Genomic DNA, 18,864 nt, shown 5'->3' with positions numbered 1-18,864 from the left:
TGATAATTAACATTTGCTGGGTAACTGTTGTCACTTTTTCTGTATTCATGCAAACTTATACTTTTTCTTTTTTATATAAGTGGGAACATTTTATATCTTTTAACCTCAAATTTGCTTTTATAAGTTCTACATTTTAAATTGAACCAGCCCCCTCTTAGATTCATATGCCTCTTTTCTATTTTACAAATTCTTTCTTATCATCCTCACTTCACAAGTTAGGCAAGAATCATTGAGCAAGTTTTACACATTAAAGAAACTGAGGCTTGGGGAGAAAAAATCATCCACCCAGGACCTTCAACAATTCAATCCTGAGGCAAAAATCCCAGCCTCCTGATTCGGAGTCTTCTCTCCCCACCTAAGTGAATCAGGCCTTTTACCCCTAAAGTCACCCTTTGAACACAGGCGGGAGCTGGGGTCAGAGAAAGTGAAAGTACTAAGAGATTCAAAAGAGAGAGAAATTGAAACTATCCTTGAGATTCTAATCAATCCCGAATGTGCTAGGTGACCTTGGGGAGCTGTTTGCCCTCTCTGGGTTCTAGGTGCTCACCTCTGAAATGAAAGCCTAACCAGAGGACTCAAACTGTGCACTGTGGGGCTCCAGGGATCCCCTCCCTCAAATTGCTGCTCCTCAGAAGTGAACAGAGGGAGCATGTTCCAGGCTGCTCATTGCATCACTGTGCTGGCGACAAGCTGGATGGAACTGACAGGTCTACCAGTAGCGGGGGGGTTAAACGCATCAGATTTTTCATTTACTGATCTCTTCATTCTTTTATGCAGTGGTTACTAACTACTGCCAGTCCCTGGTTTCGGCATGAGGAACCACCAGTGAACAAAACAGACTCAAGTGTCTGCCTTCTTGGAACTTGCCTGGAGGCCAGGGCCACCCACTTCTGAGCTGCAGCCAGGGTGGGGACTAACGATGGAGCCACAAGTCCCAGAGTGAATGTCCAGGCCATGGCAGTGGAAGCCAGGCACCAAGACTGGTGTGGGATGACTCCTTTCATATAGCCCCACCTCCAACAGGACAAGTGCGTCTGTCTGTGGGTAGCCGTACATGAAAAGGTGCTAAAAAAATGTCCCCCCAAAAAGGTGCTGAGGTGGGTTTGGGGGTGCATCTCTGAATGATGGCATTGCTTCTGAAAAGAAAGAGGCATAGGTACCCTCCAGGATTGAGGAGACCTTGTCTTGGGTACTTTACCCTTATCTGTAGTTTTTTAAACAAGGAAGACATACTCAAATATTACTTGCAGTCAAAACTTTTTTTTTAAGTTTCAGATAAACTCAAATGCAGCAAGAAGGAAAGAACAAAACGAAACAGGTTTCCATCTCTTGGAGTCCTTTTCAATCCAACATGCTCAGGCTCTATGATCTACCCAAAGCTAGGAAGCGTCTTGGCCTGGGGGTCATAGGACAAGCAGACCCCACCACTGAGGCAGAGTCCACTGTGTTCAGCGCTGCTGGGTTTCCCCTGAGCCGCTTAGAATCCCACCTCACCGCTGCTGGAGGGGAACGCCTTCCCTAGGACTTATTTTGCAATGGAGAGGCCTAGGTCCAGGCTTTGTAATTTCTTCATTTACCCAGGACTCCATTAACGGCAGTGCCCAGATTGCAAAGCAGGAAGCGAGCCTGCAGGGCTTCCAGATGCTGAGCCCAGGATGCCCGGGGGAGGGGGCGGATGGGATGGAGGGATGCCATCCTCCAGCCTCCCAGGGGAAGCTTGATGATGAGTTCTGGTGTCCAGCACATGCTGAAAGGAAGCCTTGTCAACATGGAAGGAGATCAAGGCGGCCGGGGGTGCTGAAGCCTCCTGTCGGGTACAGCATCTCTGAGGAGATAGGGACACTTTGGACGCAGCCCCTACCCCCTCCTTGAGCGCTCTCCATTCAAATTCCGAGGGGCTTTGGAATCACTAGACTGTCTCCCGCTCCCAGGAAACCCCAGGCTTCAGTGGAGCCAGGCGACTGGCCATCCATCATCCTTATCTCAGGGCTCTGGCGGCCCCAGGTCCCTGGCCTGGATGGGCCCAGGGGGCCGGCGGGGGCGGGGGCGGGGCTCGGGGGTGCCTGGATCACAAGAAAAGCAGCTGTCCCCTGGGGGAACTTCAAAGTGCTGGAGCTGAAATTTATGGGCAGAGTTGCTCACATTAGGGACTAGAGGGCCATTTATCCCACAAATATTTATTGAGCACCTACTGTGTGTCAGACACTGGGCTGGGGGAATCTTACTGGCCTGAGATTTTGTTTGTTAGGTTAACATGTCTCCTTCAGTGGGCTAGGTTGATAAATGGGTCAGTTGGTTAATTCATTATTATTTATTAAACATCCACTGTGTACTGAGGGTTTCTGCGGACCCAGGGCTATTGGAACAGTTATATGAAAATGTTCCCATCTGTGAGCAGGATTTGAGATCTGCTAACACAATGGTCAAGAGCTCTGGAGCCAGGCAGACTTGGGCCGGTTCCTAAACATCTCTGGGCTTCAGCTTTCTTAGCTGTGAAACCCGGATAATAATTGCACCTATCCCATGGAGTTTGGAGAGAATAAAACAAAATGAGAAACTAAAGGTTAAGAGCTTAGCCTGCGCCCAGCAAATGGTCATCTTGCAATAAAGTGGCTATTTCTGTGACTGCAGTTGATTGATACCATCATTCATTCATCACATATGTACTGAGGACCTGCTACATGCTGGGCAGTCGCTGGAGGGACAACTGGGCGTGTAGTCCTGGGAGGGTTTGTAAGAGTCCCTACCTCTTCCCTCAGGTCTCTCTTCAAGGCATAAAGAGGGGTTCCTGCATGGGGCCCAAGAGACACACATGGCCTTGGCAACTTCTCAAATCCCTCTCACTCTAAGACTCTAAGGTGCATGATCCTCCTCCCAGGGCGGGTCCACGAAGGAGACCTCACTACCTTCCAGACTGCCCACGAGGAAGACCTTCCTTCTGCGGAGCTGAGATCTGCCTTCCTGAGAGTTCCCCTATGGATATGCCAGCCCATCCTCTAAGCCTTACCATATTCTATGAGCCCCAGTTTACTCATGTGTAAAATGGGGGTAGTAATAGTGTCTATCCTGTAGGGTTACTGGGAGGATAAAATAAGCTAAAAATTATAAAGCATTCAGCACAATGTCTGCACAATGAAGCCTTCAATAACTGGTAGCCAATAACTATAAACAACAATAAAATACTCATAGCCTCTGGGGATCCATAGAGGAGGAGGAGGAGGAGGAGGAGGAGGAAGAGGAGGAAGAGGAAAGAGTCTCTGAGCTGTATTTTCTGGAGTGAAAAGCAGTTCTCAGTTCTCAGGGAACCTGAGTTTGGCAAATGAGAGCACACAGGATTTCCAACATGCTTCTAACTCAGAAGTTCATGGGAACATAGAGGGAAGGGCACTGGAGTTCCTGCACTTCTTTTCCACCTGGTAGATGCATTACTACCACCTCCATTTCATGAGCAAGCCCAGGCTCCCGAAGGTGAACTGATTTCCCAGGGTCCTGGAGCTAGGCAGAGCTGGGTATTACCAAAGCCTGGTCTCCTCTCTCACCAGCCCCTTCCCCAAGGCAGCAGGGGGAGCTTGCCATGGACAGTGCAATGGGCTGAACTGTGTCCCCCTAAAATTCACATGTTGAAATCCCAAGCCTCAGTACCTCAGAATGTGACCTTACTGGGACATAAGGTTGTTTTTTCCCCTTGATTAATTTTTTTGGGGGGGAGGGGGATTTGCTGATCCACTTATTTATGCATTCATTGGTTTATTCTTGTATGCGCCCTGACTGGAGATTGAACCTGCACCCTTTGTGTATCAAGATGATGCTCTAACCATCTGAGCAACCTGGCCAGGGTGGGGAGAGAGGGCCTTTACAAAGGTAATCAAGTTAAATGAGGTCATTACAGTGGACCATAATCCAGTAGGACTGGTGTCCTTATTAGAAGCAGAAATGTGGACACAGAGACATGCAGAGAGAGGGGTCCCTAGAACAGACACAGGGAGAAGATGGCCACCTACAAGAGAAGCCTGATCCTTCCCTCGCCACGCTCAGAAGGAACCAACCCAGGAGACACTCTGATTTTGGACTTCCCAGCTTCCAGAACTGAGAGTATAAATTTCTGGTGTTGAAGCTACCCCATCTGGGGAGCTTTGGGACCACAGCTCCCCACAGATGCCTGCATAGTAAGCACGGAGGAACGCCCTGAAGGAGTGCTCACCCCTGCCTGCCCTGGCTCACCCCTGCACATGGGCCTGGCGCCTCTCCTGAACCCTGGGATGTTGGACACAAGCTGTGAGGCAGGTAAGGCTGCGTCTGACCACAAGGCCAAGGCCTTTGGATGGATCTTTCTCCTTATAGCTACCTGAGAAGTGAAAACCCATTTTCCTGGTGCCTTCTCATGATGGCTGGATTAACCTCACCTGCTGCTGGGGACCACCTACCGTCCTCTGGGAAGACATGCCTGGCTTGACATGGCCTCCCTGGGATGGGGGATTTGTCAGAGATCCTGGGAATGTGAGCTGGCTGCATCCCTTTCCTCCTCTCTCTGTGATCTTTTCTCCCTTCCTTTCCTAACTTCTTCATTAGCTTCCCTCTTCCTGGCTGGGGTCTGCAAACCCCATCCTCCCCTATCCTACCCAACACCGCTTCCTCCCAACTCCCCATCCTCCCAGGCCGCCCTCACCTGGTGGCCCTCAGCAGAGCAAGGGACAGTCCAGAGCCTGAGGCTGCTGGGGAGATGGAAGGAGGAAAAGTCGAAACTCACTACTTTGGGGCTGAAAAGAAATTATCCAGAGCTGGTTTCTCCTCCCACCTTCCAGGGAGACTCACTCTTGTCCCCAGCCTGGATATGTTATTATATTTTGCTTTAATTACATTAAAGCAAATGACTATGTCCCCCTGTGGTTCTGATCAGGTTGGGAATCTGGTAATCGATCTTGGCACAGTCTAGACGAGAGTCACTTTGAAGCCGTTTTTAGCAGGATAAGAACAAACAATTTTTTCAAAGTGGTCACATTAGGCAAAGAGGCTGGGGGTCATCTTTTTGGAAGAGAGCATGCCCTGGCTCCAAGCAGCCTGATGCCTGACTAGGTCCCTGGGAGGACTATGGACTGTACCACTTGGAGTACAAGAAACTTTCAGTAGAGATGCCACAAGCTTAGGGCTCCTATGATGGGAAACCTGGTCCAGGTGCCTCTTCCAGGAAGACAACCCTGACTGACACCACCTGGCTCGGGCCTGAAAGGTAGCATAGTGCCATAGGAAATGGCTGACTCAGGAGACTGAAGAAAGATAAGAGTTCATACAGGGCACTGCAAAAGTGGATTCATGTCCTGCAACGTTATTCTCTCTTAAATTTCCCTTCAGTCCTTTGGATCTCAAGAGGAAAGCCTCAGTGTGGGGCTAGTCTGTCTAACACTTCTCTAACTTTTGCTGATCTCCCCTTTTAACAAAAATAGCAGGCCCTGGGCCTCTGCAGGATGATAAGCTCCAACTAGATTTCAATAATACTGTTTTGTTTTCATTGTTTTTATTTCCTACAGTCTCTATCAGGCAATACCGGTTTTCCCTCCATGGACGTGAACCACTGCCCAAGCGCACTGTTCACATCATTGTCCAAGCAGAGACCCTGAAGGCAAGTTGCTGAAAGAGGAGTCTGGGAGACAGTGCTGGGGGTATGGCCCCGGAGGAGTTGTGGGTGACTGTGTCTTGCAGCTGACCCACTGATCAGGGACTTCAGCCAAGTCAGCAAAACCAGGATGGAAATAAACTAGATTCCTAAGGGCTTCAGGGTGAGCCTGAGGCATGGGGGAAACCAGTCCTCAGATAATCTGAAGCAGCATGTTCCGTGGATTAGTCAGGCATCCTGGCTTTCCAATAGGGCCCACCTCCTTGAGGGCTTCCTGCCTCTCCCTCATATCCGGACTCCAGCTGGGCTGGGGTCCTCTGCTTCTCCTCATCTCCCAAACAAAAGCCCCAAACATGGGCCAGCCACTTCAAAGAATTTATCTCAGAGAAGCTATAGTGATGGAGGCAACATATTCCTACAAGAATGTTCATCACGTGCTGTTGATAAGAGTGAGAAGCCAGGGGGAAAAAAATCCAGTGTCCTAGAATAGGGGCCTGATGTCATCATGATGCATTTCAATACTCCAGGAGCTGCCAGGGAGCAGGTCAGCACCCGTGCTCAGGAGTTAGCAGGTCTGGACTTGGGAGATACACACACACACACACACACACACACACACACACACACACACATATATATACTTAATTTAAATCATTTTTTTATGTTTCCATTATAGTTGACATATAATTTCAGGTATACACCCATGATTAGACATTACATAACTTACTAAGTGATCATTCCAATAAATTTCATACTCATCTGACACCATACAGAGTTATTAGAATATTACTGACTATGTTCTCTATTGGGTGATAGTTTAAGCAAGTTAGTTAGCCTCTCTAAGCCTGTTTTCTCAGCTGTAAAATGGGATTGATAATGTGAACCTGAATAAAGGAAACTCATTTAAAATTAAGTAGGGAGGTTGGAAGAGGACCTCTCACATACTACCACTCTCTGTCAATCACATACCCCAACACGAAGAGGCTGACCTTTTAAAACATCCCCAACCAGGGGTGTCAGTACTTTACCACCCCAGCAGGAGAAAGGAAGATTCCTCCTTACCCAGCAACAAGCTCAGCCAATGGGAACTGTTGCAACTCAGCTAGTGAGAAGTCATCACTACCCTGAATTCCCTGAATTCTTCAATGAAATTTAGTTCAAAGCAGCCTCCTCCAACTTCCTCCTTTTTCTCTATAAAGTAATATTCCTTCTTTTCTTTGCTGGACTTGCCTATAGTTTGTGCTATAACATTATTGTCCTGAATTTCAATTCTTTGCTATTTCTGAATAAACCCATTTTTTTGCTGGTAAGAATAACTGGTTGTTTTATTTTAAGGTTAGCAATAATGATACCAAATTCATTTTCTTATTTGGAGGATTAAATGAGGACATGCTTGGAAAACATTTAGCATTGTGCCTGGCACATGGTAAGCATTTGCTAGATGCTGGTTTGCTGTGCACCTGTTCAGATATAGAAAAATACTGTAGGTGAATACTCCGTCGGCAGCCGTCCGTCTCGAGAGACGATGGTGTAGCTTCTTAAGAGTCTATCTGCACCGCCGAGAATGGCTGTGCAGTCCGACTCGGGAGTGACACGGTATCTGTCTCCTCCCGTGTTGAATCGACATCTTGCGATGACGCTGGAGTGTCCTCTCCAGTGAAGCTGAAGCTACAGAGCCTGGGCAGGGTGATATGGAGGGTCTGCTGTTGCCCATGCAGCAGACCCCCCCTCTCTTCGCAGCTGAAGGGTCCAAGGGAAAGACGGAGTCAATACAGCTTGGCTTCAGGTGCGCCGCAGGAGTTGCCGGTGTTGACTACAACGTCAAACCGCCTTAGGGACTCCGGCTCCGGATTTTCTGTCGGGGTTTACTCCCTTAGCCTTTCCCCTGAAGAGGTATGCCGCAAGGCAGCGGAGGTTTTTTGGAGTCAGAGTTTTCCTTCTCTGATGTGCCCTGACTGGAAGATCGAACCAGCGACACTTAGCTCGCAGGCCGACGCTCAATCCACTGAGCCAAACTAGCCAAGGGCAAGGTGAATACTAATGACATAGATATATACATATGTTACAATGAAAGTGAAAAAGCATAATGGTAACTCAGCAAATATGTATATAGGAATTCACATTTATAATGGTACAGAATTGAGAGACTTGAAATGGACATGTGGTTGCTAAAAGAGTGGGAAATGGCTGGCTACCATGTAATCCTTTCTCGTTTCTCAGGCTCAGTTCCATTATCTCTGCCCGAGAGTGCCAGGAAAAAAACAGCTGGACTGATCTTTGATAACCATCATAAAGACAAAACAGAAGTGGTACCGAATGCTTACCAGGAGCCAGGTACCTTCTAGGTGTGCTACTGCCTGATTTATTCTTTACAGCCCCCTATGAGGTGGGTACTATTAGCATTCCCACTTTACAGACGAGTAAACTGAGGTACGAAGGGGCTGAGCAGTAATTTGGCTAAGATCTCGCCGTCAGAAAGGGGTGAGAGGACGGTTTCAAACCTGACCCTTAATAACTATACTATACCACCTCTCAGGCATTTGGTTTGCCAAAGAAGGGAACTGCGCCCCAGGAAACCTGGGCGTCTAGCAAAGCAGAGGCCGTGAGGAACTAGGTAGGACTCCAAGCATGCCAAGGCTCAGGCATCGAGCCTCCACAGTGCCCCCTTCAGGCACCCTGAGGATGCACTAGCGACTTAATTCCTTGGAGCTGTGGGAAGGGCACCAGGGCAGCTAGCATTTGCACCCCTCCAAAATCACAGCCATAACTGGATGGTAGGAAAGTACAGGTTCTTGGCAAGCAGAGGAGGTAACCCACAAAACACCTGCGCCTTTGCCCTGGAGCACTGTGCCCTGCTCTAAATCCTGTTTAATTCAAGGCAAATGTAATCCATATGGCTCTGATTCATTTACACTTAAATCTTCAAAATATTGTGTTTTAAGAGCTGTTAGTTACAAAGCCTTCAGAACCTGTTAAAGATTCAGCTCCTCATCCCTCCCCTTCCCCATCTCCACTGGAGCTCACACCAGCATCTAGCCGGGCTGAAAAGAAACTCACAGACTCAGACTTGGAGACTTGTAAGAGGGCAAAGGAGACAGTTATCGGGATGTTCAGAGCAGCATTATTTGTAATCCCAAAAAGTTGTAAACAATATAAATATTAATGTAAGAATGGATGAGTAAACTGTGGGAAATTCATACAATGTAATACCACACAGCAGTGAAAACTAATAAACATTTACACATATCAAAATGATAAATCTCACAAACACATCGAGGGAAAAAACAAAAGTTGACATGATACCAACTATACAAAAATTTAAAACACTATAAACTGTACATATATGTACATGTATATATATATCAAGTACCCTGGTAATATTTTTTTCTTTTTTTTAAATCCTCACCCAAGGATATGTTTTCTATTGATTTTAGAGAGAAAGGGGGAGGGGGGGAGAGAGAGAGAGAGAGAGAGAGAGAGAGAGAGAGAGAGAGAGAGAGATCAGTGCAAGAGAGAAATATGGATTGGTTGCCTCCTGCAGCGCCCCGACTGGGAGCTCGTACCTGCAACCTCTCGGTGTATGGGACAATACTCCAAGCAACTGAGCCACTTGGCCAGGACTAATGTTCATTTTTTTAAGCTGGTAGTGGCTAGATGGATGTTTTTTATATCATGTACATATTTTTGTATAATTTAGAAAAACTGCATAATAAAATTTTCAAAAAACCCTAGACTTAGTATCAGCAAAGAAAGTTATTAACAAGTTCTATTTCCGCATTTCATAGAAGGGGAGAAAGAAACAATTTAATATTTGTTAACTGCATAGCACAACGAATACTTCCTAGCCAGGCACACCATCATCTCACTTAGGTTCCACACCACTGTACTGCAGTATATGCTATAACTATTTTCACTTTTCAGGTGAGACAACCAAGGCTCGATAACTTCTACAAGGTCAGGCAGCTTGTAAACCACAAAAGCACAATATAAATTATGGATTACACACAAGATGGCATGCTCTTGAGGCAGGCATTGTTATTTGCTCTTCCCCTACAATTCTTTGAGTTAGGTTTCTTTATTGCCAATTGTAGAGATGAGGAAACTGAGGCTCTAAACTGTCCAGTGACTTGCTAATGGTTGTTCTGGGAGTTAATCTATAGAAACCAGACCAGGGAGGGAGCCTCCTGTTTACTTACCTTCCATCCATTAGAAGCTCTTCGTTATTTCCAAGGGGGAACGAATACCCCGAAAGTTGCTGTGGCCAGGTTTGGGGCACAGCGTTGCATAGATGAAAGGGAACACCTTCCTGAATGTTGGGACTTGTAGCCAAAGGAGCCCTTCCCCACTCCATTGCATTCTGGTCCTGCATCTGATCTCTAGCAGTCATGGTGTCTGCAAGAAAGAGGCATCATAATGAAATTGGCTGATTTGGAGAGAGTTTAATAAGGGGCCTATACACAGATTTATGGGCAGGGTTTAGGAAAAGCAACCGGTTACATTGCAGTATTCTGGGGCTGGTCAGAGCAGGGAGTTGTTACCACCTAGGTCTGAGCAGCCAAAGGATGGAGCATTATTCAGCCCAGATGAGCAGCTTCCCTGGAGTGGGCTTCCTGATTAGCGCTGCAGGGAGGTGGCGTTGTAGAAGGCTCGGCCAAACCCACAGGGTGGGAGTTGAGGAAATACATCCCCATTTCACACTCCTTCTCTCAGAGCCTGTGCTGGAACTCCTTTTGGCCAAACCCAAGAGGGCAAAAGAGGCACTTGATACATGGGTCAGCCTCCCAGGGCACAGAGCAGGGTGCACAGAGGCAGAGAGTGAATCCAGGGGGGGCAGACGGGAGATACCCACACATCCCACGGGGAACGCTGGCTTTCCTTCAGACATACCTAGACTCTGACCATTTCTTATCTCCACTGCTAGCCCCTAATTTGAGCCACCAACACCCTGCAGCTAGATTACTGCAGTAGACTCCTTGCTGACCTACCAGCTTCTACAGTCTGTTTTCCCCCCCTCACCTGAGGACATGCTTAGAAATAGGGGAAGGGTGGGAGACAGTGGGAGAGAAACATCGATTGAGAGAGACACTGATTGGCTGCCTCTCCTATGGACCAAAACCACAACCTAGGCGTACGTGTGCCCTTCTGGCTTACAGGATGACGCTCCAACCACCTGAGCCACATTGGCTGGGGCTTCTAGTCTGTTCTTAACGGTCAAAGTGATTCTTGTAAATTGTTAAGTCAGGCCATGTCACTTGTCTGCTCAAAATTTTCAAACTAAGTGTAAAAGCCTAAGCCCTTCAACAACTACACAAGCCCCCTTTCACCCCTGACCTCATCTCCCTCTTCTCTCTGGTCCTCATTCTGCTCCAGCTGCACTATTCTTGTTCTTGTCTGATATGCCAGGAAAGTTCCTGCTTTAGGGCCTTTGCTGACTCTGCTGCCTGGAGTGTTCTCCCCGACTTCCTCCTTCACCCCATCAAGTCTTTACTCAAGTGTCTCCTGCTCAGTGAGACTTACTGGGACCCTCCTTTGTAAACTTGCAAACTGTGTCCCCCATCTGTCACCCACTACTCCTGATCCCCATCACTCTGCTCTAGTTTTTTTCCCTTTATCACTTTACATATTTTTTCTTTTTCCTGTGATTCTCACCTGAGGATATGCTCACTTGTTCTAGAGAGTGGGGGAGGGAGGGAGAGAAACGTCTATGTGAGAGAGAAACATCAATTGGTTGCCTTTCCCATACGCCTTGACCAGGACTGAACTCACAACCTAGGCATATGCTTTGACCAGGAATCGAACCTGTCATCTTTCTATTTGCAGAACAAGTGAGTCACACTGGCTGGGGCTCAATTTACATTTTTTAACATGCTATATAATTTACTTATTTGTTGTATTTGTCTGTCTCACCCCAGTAGAATGCAAGCTCTGTGAGAATAAGGCTCTGTTTTATTTATCAATATATCTCCAGAACATGGAAATCAGTGGGTATTTAATCCATCATTATTGAATGTTGCTGAATGAATCAAATAGTAGTTGAGGAAAGATTAGGCTTGGGGATGGGTAGAGCCAGTGAGATTAGTGGGTCCCTTATGAGGGCCAGGAAAAAAAGGCAATGTGGAATTATTCATTATCTACTATATACCTGTTAAAAGTCATGTTTTACCAACAGGTATCGAAGACATGGTCATTTTGCATACCTTTTGACCTAGCAATTCCACTTTCAAGAATCTATACTAAAGAAACTGTCATAGCTTTATGGCAGAAATTTAGCTGCAATGAAATTATTCGTGGTGGTTTTTTATTTGTTTTTTTTGTTGTTGTTGTTTTATAACAGTGAAAACCTGTAATTAGAATAGATGTCTAACAGTTGTGGAATGCTTAACTCAATGCATGGTAAAGCCATAAAATGGACTTTTATACAAACATTAAATGTATTAATTGACTTGAAAATGTATTTATAATAATTGCTTAGTGAGAAAAGCATATTATAAAACAGCATTACAGTATAATCTTTTTTTAAAATTAAAATATATGTGTACTTTTAAATGTTTGGTAGTCTATAACCCAAAATATTAATGCACGTCTCTCCATATGGGCACTATACGGGTATTTTATTTATTTTTGTCTCTATTTCCTAAATTTGCTTCAAGGAACTTGGATTATTTATTTTTAAAAAACTAAATTTATTTATTTTTAAATAACAATTATTTGTGAACTCTTGCACTTTTCTGGGCTGCAGTTTCCTCATTTTTGAAATGGAGATACAATCAGGTTCAAGGCCTTCTTATTTCACAAGAGTTGCTCTTAGGTATGTACTAGAGGAATTAGTCAAGCTATAAGATAAGAAAAAGAATTAAGAGATGTAAAGATTGAAAGGAAAGATAAAACTATCACTATTTGCAGTGACTTAGAAAACTCAAACTCAATCTATAAAAATTTATAAGATTTCTCTATACCAGCAATAATCAACTAGAAAATATAATTTAATAATATAAGTGGTAACAAAAACTATAGTCTATGGGAAGTAATTAAGGACAAAGCCAAGATGTCCCCTTTCACCATTTCTATTTAACATTAAAGTGGTTATTTTAGTCATTGTAATAAGAAAAGAAAAATTAATAAAAGGCATGCAGCTTGGAAAAGAACAAAAATTGCCTTTTTTCACAGGTGATAGGATCGTGTGTGAAAAAATTTAAGAAATCTACAGTAGAAACTATTAAACTCAGGATACAAGGTCATTATTTTAAAAATCAATTTTATCTCTATTGTAACACAAACAAAAAATGAAGTAAAATATCATTTACAATAGTTCCAAAAACCATAAAATTCTTAGAAATAAATTTATCAAAAGATGTATAAGGCCTCTACCCTAAAACCTACAAAATATTGAAAAAGGAAATTAAAAATACCTAAACAAGTGGAGAGCTATAACATATTCATATATTGGAAGACTTACTATTGTTAAGATATTATTTATGTATAGGTTCCACATAATCTCAATCAAAATTACAGTAGGCTTTTTTTGAAGCATAAATTAATTCTAAAGTTTACTTGGAGATTTAAACAACCTCAAATCTTTAAATCAATTTTGAAAAAGAAGAACGAAGTTGAAATATCTATCCTACTTGATTTCAAGCCTTACTATAAAGCCACAAGAATCAAGACAATGTGGTAGTGGCCTAAGTGGACTAAGAATAGATATAGATCAATGAAACAGAATAGTATGCAGAAATAGACCCACATATATTTATGGCCAATTGTTTTTTAACAAAAGTTCCAAGGTAATTCAATGAGGAAAGAAAAGACTTTCCAAAAAATTGTACTGGAACAACTAGAAATCTGTATGGAGAAAAATGAATATCAATCTCTACCTCATACTATACACCCAAATCCCAGATAGATCAAATATCTAAATGTAAAAGCTAGAACTAAAACTATAAAGCCTCTAGAAGCAAACAGCAGAATATTTTCAACCACGAGGCAGACAAATATTTCTTGGAGAGATCTAAATAGGCACAATCTATAAAAGATAAAAACTGATAAATTTTCAAAGAAATTGAGAAAAGCCACAGATTGGGAGAAAATATTTGCAAAATATATCTGATAAGAACTGTTATGTAAAAAATTCAAAGAACTCTTAAAACTCAACAAAAAAAAGGACAATCTGAATAAGAAATGGGCCAAACACCTGAAGACACATTTCACCAAAGAAGAAATACAGATGGCAGATAAGCATCTGAAAAAATGCTCAACATCATATGTCATTAGGGAATTACAAATCAAAGCAAAAAGGAGCTATCACTATACACCTGCTAGAATGGCCAAGTCCAAAATACTGACACTCCCCAATGCTGAAGAGGATGTGAAGCAACAGGAGCTCTCATTCATTGCTGGTGAGATGCAAAATGGTACAACCACTTTGGAAAAGAGTTTCGCGGTTTCTTAGAAAACCAAACATGCTCTTACCATATGATGCAGCAGTCATGTTCCTTGGTATTTGCTCAAATGAGTTAAAAACTTATGCCCGCACAAAAACTGTACATGGATGTTCATAGCAGCTTTATCCATAATTGCCAAAACTTGGAAGCAACCATGGTCTTCAGCAGGTGAATGGATAAATAAACAGTGGTGCGTCCAGACAATGAACTTACTCAGTGCTGAAAATAAATGAGCTATCAAACCATGAAAAACACATGGAAGAAACTTAAATGCATATCACTAAGTGAAAGAAAGAAGCCAATCTGAAAAGGCTACATACTGCATGATTCTCATCATATGACATTCTGGAAAAGGCAAATCCGTGGAGACAGTAAAAAGATCAGGGGTCAGGGGAGGGAGAGTTGAATAGGCAGAGCACAGAAGTTTTTTTTAGGGCAGTGGAACTGTTCTGTATGATACTATAGTGCTGGATACATGTTATTCTACATTTGTCTGAACCCACAGAATGTACTACACCAAGAGTAACTCCTGATGTAAACTACAGACTTTGGGTGACAATGATGTGTCACTGTAGCTTCACTGATTATAACAACTGTACAATTCTGATTGGCCATGTTGATAGTGGGCAGGCTATGCATATGTCAGGGCAGGGAGTATCTGGGAAATGTACTTTCCAGTCAACTTGGCTGAGAATCTAAAACTGCTCTTAGAAATTGATAAATTAAACTTCATCAAAATATAAACTTCTCATCAAAAGAACATTAATAGGTGAAAAGATGAGCTGCAGACAGGAGAACATGTTTTATATATACATATATCTGACAAAGGACTTGCAGCTAGAATAGATAAAGAACTCCTACAGCTCAACAATACAATTTAAGACAAAAAGAGCAAAAGACTGGAACACACAACAAAAGAGATATAAATGGCCAATAAGCACGTGAAAAGGTAGGTGTTCAACATCATTAGACACAAGGGAAAAGCAAAGTAAGTATGAGACACTACATCCAGGAATGGCTAAAATTAAAAACATGGACAATATCAAGTGTTTGGGGGGTGTGTGGAGCAACTGAAACTCTTTTACATTTCTAACTGAAGTGTAAAATGGTAAAATCGCCTTGGAAAACTCTTTGGCAGTTTCTTTTGAAGATAAAATACACTTACCCTATGACCCCACAATTCCATTTCTAAGAATGAAATGAACAATCTGATTAAAAAATGGGCCAAATACCTGAATAGATACTTCACCAGAGAAGAAAACAAATGGCAGATAAACATATCACATGCACATGCGTTAACACACACACATACACACACACACACACACACAAACACAAGGCTTGTACTGAATGTTTATAGTAGTTTTATTCATTATAGCCAAAACTTAGAAACAGCCCTAATGTCCATTTCGTATAATCGTCGTCGTCGTCGGCAGCCGTCCGTCTCGAGAGACGATGGTGTAGCTTCTTAAGAGTCTATCTGCACCTCCGAGAATGGCTGTGCAGTCCGACTCGGGAGTGACACGGTATCTGTCTCCTCCCGTGTTGAATCGACATCTTGCGATGACGCTGGAGTGTCCTCTCCAGTGAAGCTGAAGCTACAGAGCCTGGGCAGGGTGATATGGAGGGTCTGCTGTTGCCCATGCAGCAGACCCCCCCTCTCTTCGCAGCTGAAGGGTCCAAGGGAAAGACGGAGTCGATACAGCTTGGCTTCAGGTGCGCCGCAGGAGTTGCCGGTGTTGACTACAACGTCAAACCGCCTTAGGGACTCCGGCTCCGGATTTTCTGTCGGGGTTTACTCCCTTAGCCTTTCCCCTGAAGAGGTATGCCGCGAGGCAGCGGAGGTTTTTTGGAGTCAGAGTTTTCCTTCTCTGATGTGCCCTGACTGGAAGATCGAACCAGCGACACTTAGCTCGCAGGCCGATGCTCAATCCACTGAGCCAAACCAGCCAGGGGTTATTTCGTATAATGGTATACTGATATTCAGCAATAAAAAGAACAAATTACTGATAAATATAATGACATAAATGAATCTGAAAAACACATTGAGTGTAAGAAGCCAGCCATAAGAGTATGTGTAATTCCATTTATATGGAAGTTCCAGAATAAGAAAAACTAACCTATGGTGACAAACATTAGAACAGCTTTGTAGGAGATTGAGTGGAAAGTTGCCAGAGGGAGCTTTCTGGGGTGATGGAAGGTTTCATATCTTTCTTGTACACTCAACCAAACTGTACACATTTTGTGTGTGCATTAGAATGCAATAAAAATTATGTAAAACTAAAAAGCACTCAACATAAGAAAAAAAAGATATGAATATACCAAAATTTAGGATTTTTAAATGGAGAATAACATAGTAGAGACAACAAGTTAAAGAAAGGTAATTTGTATTGTGAAAATCTAACAAGTATAAAAAGGAACTCTTGACAATTGAAAAGAAAATGAGCCTTAATAGAAAACTGGCCAGGGACATGAGTTAGCAGTTTGCAGTTTCTAGGTGTGTAGATATATATAATTTGACCATTCCATTCCTAGCTATAGATCCTAATGACATTTTACAGAGGTCCATACAGGACATGATCCTTTACGTTAAAGGTAATATTGTTTGTGGAGCAGAGCAGAAGGCAATCTGGAGCCCATCAGTTGGATGGTGAGGAGTTGTATTAACTCATCCCTCTGCAGCTAAGGTAATATGCGTGCGCACACAGACATATATTGAAGACATAATCATTACAGTTGTTGTTGTGTGCTACATAAACTAACTCATCTGGTCTTCATAATAAGGAGAAATGATTGCCATCACTCCCCATTTTACAGATGGAGAAACCAAGGCACAGAGAGGTCAGGGAAGATTCTGAAGGTCACACAGCTTGTGCGTGCAGAACCAAGATTCCAGCTGAGCAAGCCTGAAGCTGATACCATCAACTGCTCGAGGTGCCTTCTCCATGTGAATGCAGAGGAGGAAAGCCGGAACCTTGAGGCCCAAGGTCCAGGGCTGTTGACCAAGTAACATGAAAGCCTCTGTTAAAAAGGTTAACCCAGAGCAAGCAGGGTCTGTGCCTTCGGCCCAAATAAACATCCCGCCATCATTTCCTCAGATTCAGCGGGTCGCAGGGAGGGAGCCAGGTGAGAGCCCATGTGGTTTTGATAGAACGTCCATTCAAGCGGAGCCTTAAATATTATAGTGGCACTATTTGCGCAGTTAAATTTAAGGATCTGTCAGTTTATGATGAATTTTTATTTTTAAGGGTTTCAAGTAAGCTGTAAACATTCACTCCAGACTGAAATTCTCCCCATTTAACACCTGGGAGGGGCGCGGTGAGAAGGGAGGGAGCAGAGAGGTGAGCAGGGAGGGGTGAGAAGAGGCTGGGTACCAGCCTGGGGGGAGACATTCCCACCAATATCTCCAGGGAGAGGTGTGAGGGGCCAGGTGCCCGTAATGAGGGGAGCCGACTGTTTCCTCAAAGGAAGTGGGGGCCATTCTCTTTGCAACCCAATTTACTTTCTCTTTTCCCCTTCCCAAGCAAAGCAACGCTGTAATGGGCATTTAAGAATAACAATCCTTTGCGATCTATTGCTGGAGGAAGTAAAGGTATGGACATAATTTTTAAAATGCATACATATATGTGGAAAAGCTACTGACATTTCATAGAAAAATTCTTTTTTTTTTGGCATTTTGAGGGCATTGTTTAAATTAGTTGAATAGTAAACACTCTTGGCTTTTGTAATCATAAAAAAGTTATTGCTAAACAAACAAAAACCATACTACAATCAACAACACGCTACCAGTGATTGCTAACCTTTCTGTGCCTTTATCCTTTGTCAAGTCCCAGGGACCCCCTCTTCTTGAGCTGCCCAGTTTGACCTTCATCACGCCCTCTACAGTAGTTACTATTTTTAATCCCCATTTTATAAATGAGGACATTTAGGGAGATGAAGTAATTTGCCGAAGGATACACAGCTAGGAAGTAGAGTTGCTGCGTCGTGGGGAAATCGTATTGAGGTTTTCTAAAGAGCACTTGAGCTCAACCATGAAGCAGCATCTTATTCTCATCTGCAGGGACACTTAGAAGTTCACCTCCAGGATGGGGAATTGAACGTGGGTCCCTTGGTCTCCTCCTGAGGACCTGGGCTGTCCCATCACCTTACAGCCCACAGTGGAGCCCCCTTCCTACCATTATTGTATGTGGTCTGCTTGCTTCTCCCACTGTCCCATTGGCCCAGACACTACGTGGCCTTCTCCTCATTCTCTCCGAGGTCAAGTAGGATACATGGAACGAGAAAGAGCTGCTTAATGTGAATGCTCTGACCACAGGGACCAAAATTTCACATCTGTCGGAGAGCGGCTGTGATCAGGACTTTAGCTTGGAAAATGAAACAGAACACTGCAGAAATACATTTAAGAAAAATTTTAATAATTGTGACTATGTGTTTAATTTTTAGAATGAACAAAGGAATCAAGTGCTGCTTGTTTTAGGTTTGCGCCACATTTTTCTAATCAAATCACAGGGCATAATATCTTTCCCTTTATTTGTCTCAGCATGATTTATTTAAAAGAAAGAAAGAAAATTATTAGTGCCAAAAGATTCTAGAGTTTTTATTAATTTTCAAACTGTTTTCTTTTGAAACTCCTAGCCATTTCCTCTTTTACAATAGTTACTGGCCTAACTCTGCTGTGTTCCCATTTGTCCAAGACATTGTAAGGGTCTGAGCAGTTCGGGAGCATCATTTTCACCGGTTTTGTGAAGTTCGCACTCTGTGATTAATCTGTACCATTGTTGTTGGATCTTTATAATAAGCAGGGAGAAACGGAGC

This window comes from Furipterus horrens, unplaced genomic scaffold (genome assembly GCF_987537825.1).
Source record: "Furipterus horrens unplaced genomic scaffold, mFurHor1.1.pri manual_scaffold_10, whole genome shotgun sequence".
Lineage (NCBI taxonomy): Eukaryota > Metazoa > Chordata > Mammalia > Chiroptera > Furipteridae > Furipterus > Furipterus horrens.
The sequence above is the reverse complement of the archived record's forward strand: the minus strand, read 5'-3'. Positions refer to the sequence as shown.